Genomic DNA, 7,439 nt, shown 5'->3' with positions numbered 1-7,439 from the left:
TCTCCGTTACCTGGAACCTGAGAAACCATAATGACAGTAAATATATATAATGAGCGTGTACGGCTAACTGATTTCCTAACGGAGTTCGTGTTTACAAGAATTTAGGGACACAGCGATGTACGTTTGTATGCAACGTTGCATTTATCTTGTCATGAGATGTCTCACTCGATCTCAGTTTCGACAAAAGATCGCAGCCGAAGTAGCTATACGATTTGCTTCCATCTTTCCGTTATCGATTTCTAGCACATTTCTGTCATATTCTGCAGACCACGTTTCATACAAGTGGAGCATTCTAAACTTTAAAGCTGGTACCTGTGAGTTTTTGTTCCATATTTTCCGCCTGATAATTTTTCTATTAATTTACATACGAACTTTCCATCATGGAAACTGCCTACTAAGATTTTAACGACCTGGAGTCTTACTTTCGTTGCAAACGTCGTCTCCACTTAGAAGATTGCTTAAACATAACTTATCGACGTCTGCTTGTCTTTTTGTTCGTGTTACACACTTACGAGTTTCGCCAGCTTGTCGTATAGGTTTGGAAGTCTGGACTCATTTTGTTTCTCTTTTGGGAACCTTGATCAGCTATTCGAGCACCTCGTTTCGTCGACGAGTCTGCGACCCGCATGGGCGAATACCTATTTCTTCTGCTCGCCTTGTGCATCTTTCTTGCTGGTGTCAGAATTGGATCCGGTTATTTCTCCTTAATTAGTTTCTTTCGCTACTTTATTGTTTTTTCTTTTTCGTGTAACCTGTGCTCTTAGGAGGTACTGATACTTCAAGTAGCACCGGAGAACTTCATTGTACCCAGTAGTCTTTGTTTTACTACTACTACCACTACTACTACTACTACTTCTACGTTTTCAATGGGCCTACCTCTTTCCATCGTTAACTCTAGATTTTCGTATACATTAGCAGAAAGTCTATTTGTGGAATCTGTTAGGGAGCCTCTTTTCTATGTTATAGATTATTTTAGAGATTTTTACCAATGACGGAGCATGTGACGTCCATTGTACGTATTACCCTATTTCGTACTGCTACTGTACAGCCAGATACTGCTTTCTGTTCATGTACCCTGAGACCTTCAGTCGTATGTGTTGGTTGCAACCTCTGTCATTTATAGCAATTTCCTCCTCGTTTCTATCGTTATTTGTTTATGCGTAAATAACACCAAAAGTGTTGTGGACAAATCAGTGACGGGTATTCTCGTTCGCCTGCTGTGCCAGTGGAGGAAGTGACTTTCGTCCAGTATTACGCACAGGTAAGGGACTTCATTCCTCCACGGAAACTCCGGAGTTTAACGACATGTTTTCCGTTAATATCGTTTTACCCAGTCTTACGCCCGTTTCTACTACGATACTGTACATGCAGTGGCATTACAATCTAAGAACAACAGAAATAACATAATTCATAAACAAAGGCATTTACATAATTACAAATATGTTTTGGTTGGTTGGTTGGTTTGGGGAAGGAGACCAGACAGCGTGGTCATCGGTCTCATCGGATTAGGGAAGGATGGGGAAGGAAGTCGGCCGTGCCCTTTCAGAGGAACCATCCCGGCATTTGCCTGGAGTGATTTAGGGAAATCACGGAAAACCTAAATCAGGATGGCCGGACGCGTGTGTATGTTTTGGCAAGCCGCTGTCGGCCGTGGGCTTTTAGTAGGAAGCGTCATGGATTTTGCCTGACGTGATTTAGGGAAAGCACGGGAAACCTGAATAAGAATGTCCGGATGTTGACTGGAAACTCCACACTGCCGGAATTCAAGACCAACAAGTTTAAAACAGTGCTACCTCCTGCGGTGTGTCCCTGGTGTACAATACTGTAGTGCGAGGAAGTTATTAAATAATGTAAAAACCCAGCAATACCGTGTTCACTGCTATCAGCTCACATCAGAACCATAGTGACTTGGTTTGGTTTCTTTTCTGTGTACTGCAACGCCCCCTTAACTAGCATTTTTTTGTGTGTTTGTGTTTCTTTTGTAGTTTTTCGTCGTTGAATTATAGTAGACGCTGGAGGCGCTGTCTGTTTGTGTGTTGTCGTATTCGGCCGGTATCGAACGTTGGGTCGTCAGCTTATTGCTCTGTTCGACCACCAAGTGAACAAAGTCAGACATTTTTCGTACCGATTATTGAGCGGTAATTTCCGTTGTGAAAGGTCGTTTGCCATTTATACCTAGCACGAATGCATGACTCGGTAGATACCTGTCTGAAAAGCTGACTTTCACGCTACGGACTCTCGTCTGCCGCTATAGGTCAGATTTTCGTATCGTACTTTGTTCTATGCCTTTTCAGAGTCTTGGATAACCGCCTTAATGGACGCAGTTTTGCTTTCTGTAATAGATGTGTTGTATGATACAACGAAGTAGCTTCTGGATACGGAGAATGAGTATAATATTTGAAACGATGTGCTGAATGACTCCTTAAAACACATCTGCTTCTGGTTAAGAAGAATTAAATATGGTCAAATCATATTGTGTAAAGACAGGACAAACACTTCATACAGACAGCATGGAAAATAACAACGTACTGATAAACTCAGAACATGGGAAGGCACGTCAAACCCAGGAAAAGTTTCGAAATAACGATGGATCGGAAACACATTGTTTTGGACCCACTGACATAAAACGACAGTCAGTCAGCAAAAAGCACGTGGAAATGTGTACATTTAAACTAACCTGCCCCAGCTAATACCTTTTATGTAAAAGGGTGCAGTCACTGCTTAAATCAGTTGAGGATAGTGGTACCAATAGTCAAAACTAGGCAAACTTTAAATTCGCATCCAATTCTGGTTACTTTAAGTCAAATTTTCTGTCATGTTTACTGGGTAAAGCATGACTGTTTAATCGAATACGCTGGAAGTACCTCAAAGCCATTAACCTGTTAAGAAAAATGAGCTGTACTACAGAAACTGCACTGCAGTCAAATGTATTGCAAAGGGCAGTATCATTAAGAATGAAGTATAAAGTTATTATGTTTAAAAAAATTACAAAATTACGAGGGTTGGAACTTAAGTAGTGGCTACTATTTGTTTACAGCTCGTACAAAACAGACACGTGTTTCGAAGTTTTACTCACCTTCAAAGTAGTCACCAGCATTATGTATAACCCATTGCCAGCGATGTGGAAGTCGTAGGGTACTCTTAGCAGTGCCAGTTGTGTTGACAGTTCGAGGGGCTCGGTCTATTGGTTCAAATGGCTCTGACCACTATGGGACTTAACTTCTCAGGTCATCAGTCCCCTAGACTTAGAACTACTTAAATCGAACTAACCTAAGGTCATCACACACATCCATGCTCGGGGCAGGATTCGAACCTGCGACCGTAGCGTCGCGCGGTTCCAGACTGTAGCGCCTAGAGCCGCTGGACCACTCCGGCCGGCCTCGGTCTACTGCCCGACGAATTTGCTTAAGTCAGGGGAGTGCAGTAGGTGGTATAGCACTTAGAAGCCCCATCCGTCAAACAAATCAGTAATAGCTTGTAATATACGTACTTGAGCATTGTCCTGTAAAGCGATGGTCAGGTGCTGCAGAAAGTGTCATCACTTCTGTCTCTAAGCTGGTCGTAGGTTGTGTTTCAAAAATGAACAGCATAGAGACAAAGGACCAGTTTGCAACACTTCTTGGCCATCTTTCACGGGAAGAGGATAGAACGGCTCTACGACACGCTTCGAAACATAATTAGTTTACGTATCCAGGTCTGAAATGATCCAACGTCGCGCTGCCAAGCTTTTTGTAAACTTTTCATCACTGCAATAACATCACATACTCTCCCAAGTAGTTTCGTTTCGTTTCCTCTCCCTGGGTGCGTAACTTCTTTTCAGGCAGTATACATGTTGTTAAGTTGAGCACAGTGCACATACTGCTTCATGAATTCACAGACATCAAAAAAAAGTTTTGCATCACCCTGGTTCCCAGAACTCCTGAAGATAGACGTTGACTATCACAGACACAGTCCCTTTGATTGATTGTTCAGAGATGTCACTAAACCCGCCCAGAGATGTAAACAACCATGCATGAGCAGCGCCTATTAGACGGAGAGGGTCCGACAGCCGATCAGTTCCAGTCATTCCACCAGGAAGGAGGTACACGCTCGTGTTGCCTGTAGTTCAACCATACCTAGACGGTCAGTACTGCGTTTCGGCAGCGTCCGCATTGTTACTTTGTCCCAGGAAGGGCTCTCAACAAGGGAAATGTTCAGGCGTCTCGGAGTGAACCAAAGCGATGTTGTTCGGACATGGAGGAGATGCAGAGAGACAGGAACTGTCGATGACATGCCTCGCTCATGCCGCCCAAGGGCTACTACCGAAGTGGATGACCCCTACCTATGGATTATGGCTCGGAGGAACCATGACAGCAACGCCACCATGTTGAATGATGCTTTTCGTGCAGCCACAGGACGTCGTGTTACGACTCAAACTGTGCGCAATAGGCTGCATAATGCGCAACTTCACTCCTGACGTCCATAGCGAGGTTCATCTTTGCAACCACGACACCATGCAGCGCGGTACAGATGGGCTGCTCAGGATTGGCATCCCCTTCACCGATGAGTGTCGCATATGCCTTCAACCAAACAATTGTCGGAGACATGTTTGGAGCCAACCTGGTCAGGGTGAACGCCTTAGACACACTGTCCAGCGAGTACAGCAAGGTGGAGGTTCCCTGCTGTTTTGGAGTGGTTTTATGTGGCGCTGACGTACGCCGCTGGTGGTCATGGAAGATACCGTAACGGCTGTACGATACGTGAATGCCATCCTGTGACCGATAGTGGAACCATATCGGTAGCATATTGGCGAGGCATTCGTCTCGATGCACGAATATTCGCGCCCCCGTGGTGCACATCTTATGAATGATTTCCGACAGGATAGCGACATCACTCGACTAGAGTGACCAGCATGTTCTCCAGACATGAACCCTATCGCACATACCTGGGATAGAGTGAAAAAAGGCTGTTTATGGACGACGTGAGGCACCAACCATTCTGACGTATGTACGCCGAATCGCCGTTCAGGAGTAGGACAATCTGGACCACAGTGCCTTGGTGAACTTGCGGATAGTATACCACGACGAATACAGGCATGCATCAATGCGAGAGGACGTGCTACTAGGTATTAGAGGTACCGGTGTGCACAGCAATCTGGACCACTACCTCTGAAGGTCTCGCTGTATGGTGGTACAACGTGCAATGTGTGGTTTTCATGAGGAATAAAAAGGGCGGAAAGGATGTTTTTGTTGATATCTATTCCAGTTTTCTGTACAGGTTCTAGAACTCTCGGAACCGAGGTGATGCAAAACTTTTTTTGATGTGTGTATTTTCTCTTGGGCTTATAAGATACACGAGACCACGAGAGCGCCTTGCACGTAATACCTCCAGTAATGGATGCAAATCTTTACAGCATCATGATATGTGTTAAAGTCATTAAGTTTTTTTTTGTAATTCAGAGTTTATCTAGGTATACCTTCACTAGTTTTGATGATTTTTTAATTCGGAATAAGGCAGGACGTAATTTAAATCCAATGCGTTAACGTGATTTAAGATCAGAGTGTTTCACTATATAAGTTACCATTCATATTGTGATTATACACCTGTATTTTAACAATGAGAAATGTGACTGGCATGAAATATTTCTGCGTCTGTTTTACTTAATATTTATTGTAAGAACTGTAGATAAACGAATTAAGCGCTGAGCGCAAGGACAAGGATCACGATATTTAGCATAACTCTCAGAGAGACATTATCAAGAGCGACAAAGAAGCCCTCTGCAGTGAGTAGTATTCTGAGACGTTATTGGAAAGAGCAGAAGAGACGTAACTGAGACTATAACGTTTGTTTTCAGCTGATGGCGGGAATAGACGTCGGGGGGTATGCGGAAATCTTCCTATCATCGAAGAGCCGCCGTTGTCACATGTTTTAAAGACACGTTTATTTAGCGCTAAGGCATATAAAAGCTTAAATGGAATTAAATTTAAGTCAAGGCTGGTATACGTACATCTGGCGCACAGCTACTATACAGCACTCCCTTATCCAGGGAGAAGTTATCAGTGGAAACTTCTCCCGTTCGGCCTTACTATGAGTGCTGGAGTGTTTATACAGGCTCTGGACTACGTATTAGAAACTGCCTTGTGAAGTCCGCTGTCTTTATTTGTGGATGGTTTGTTGATAGCCACATCGACCTAGCAAGAACATGTAGAATTACTAGCTCGTGTACTGGAACATTTTAAGTCAACTTGCCCAAATTTCATTTCGCATTGAAGAAGATAAAGTTCCTAGATCACTTAATTACTTTCAAAGGAATTTTACTGAATTCGGGAAAGATACGTGCAGTTAATAATCTTGCCATGCCAAGGACTGAGAGACAAGAGGTTTCTCGGTCTCTCATCCTGTTTCGGATCAATCGTTGAATGTCGAAGCATTGTTGAACCTGCTACGCAACAACGTAGCATGGCAGCGGACAAATGAAGGCCAAGAAGCTGTTAATGATATAAAGAGAGCGTTAGTGAAATCGAGATTATTATACCATCTGGATATACGATAAGAGGTTGGCTTAATGACGGACGCATCTTCCTTCGCACCGAGTGCGTATAAATTTCAAACAATTGAAGAAATACTGACATTTTACCCCGTAGCATTCGCCAGTACGACCTTGTCTCCACGTGAGCAATCTTCGACTACAGAGCAGGAAGCACTGGCTGCGGTTTGAGCTTTTCACAAATTTAACTACGGTCTGTACGGATCACAGACAGGGTGACAATTATTCAAGTATATGAAATAAAATCGTCATAACTTTCGAACGGTTTGCGTTAGGACGTTCAAACTGCACGGTAGACAGCGGGGCATGATGGCTGTTAGTATGCTCGCGCATGGTTTAGTTTAGTGACGAAGAAAACTTTCATTTGGATGGGTTCCTCAACAAGCACGTGAAGATTTTGGATGATGATTTCATCTTCATTATCCAAAGTGACCCGGATTTGGACAAGATGAGGTTCATGCAGGCCAGAGCTCTATCCCATCGAAGCAGAAGAGTGTTTGATATCCTTGGCATTCTGGCTCTGGGGTTCCCAGGGGCTACTGGCATTGGCCTCAATTGGCCACCATATTCTCCGGATCTGAACACATGCGACTCTTTTTTGTGGTGCTTTATTAAAGAGAAGGTGTACAGAAATAACCCTAAAACAATTGCTGAACTGAAAACAGCCATTCAGTAGGTCATGAACGCTATCGATTTTCCGTCACTTCAGTGGGTCATGAAGAATTTCGCTATTCGTCTGCGCCACATCATCGCCAATGATGACAGGCATATCGAACATGTCATAACCTAAATTAGAATACCTGTAGTGAACTTTACATGTTGAATAAAGTGTGTGCACACCGTAGTTTTTAAATAATTTATATTTCCTTTAATATAGTTCAATAATTGTCACCCTGTACAAAAGTGTATTGTG

Source organism: Schistocerca americana, chromosome 4 (genome assembly GCF_021461395.2).
Source record: "Schistocerca americana isolate TAMUIC-IGC-003095 chromosome 4, iqSchAmer2.1, whole genome shotgun sequence".
Lineage (NCBI taxonomy): Eukaryota > Metazoa > Arthropoda > Insecta > Orthoptera > Acrididae > Schistocerca > Schistocerca americana.
The sequence above is the reverse complement of the archived record's forward strand: the minus strand, read 5'-3'. Positions refer to the sequence as shown.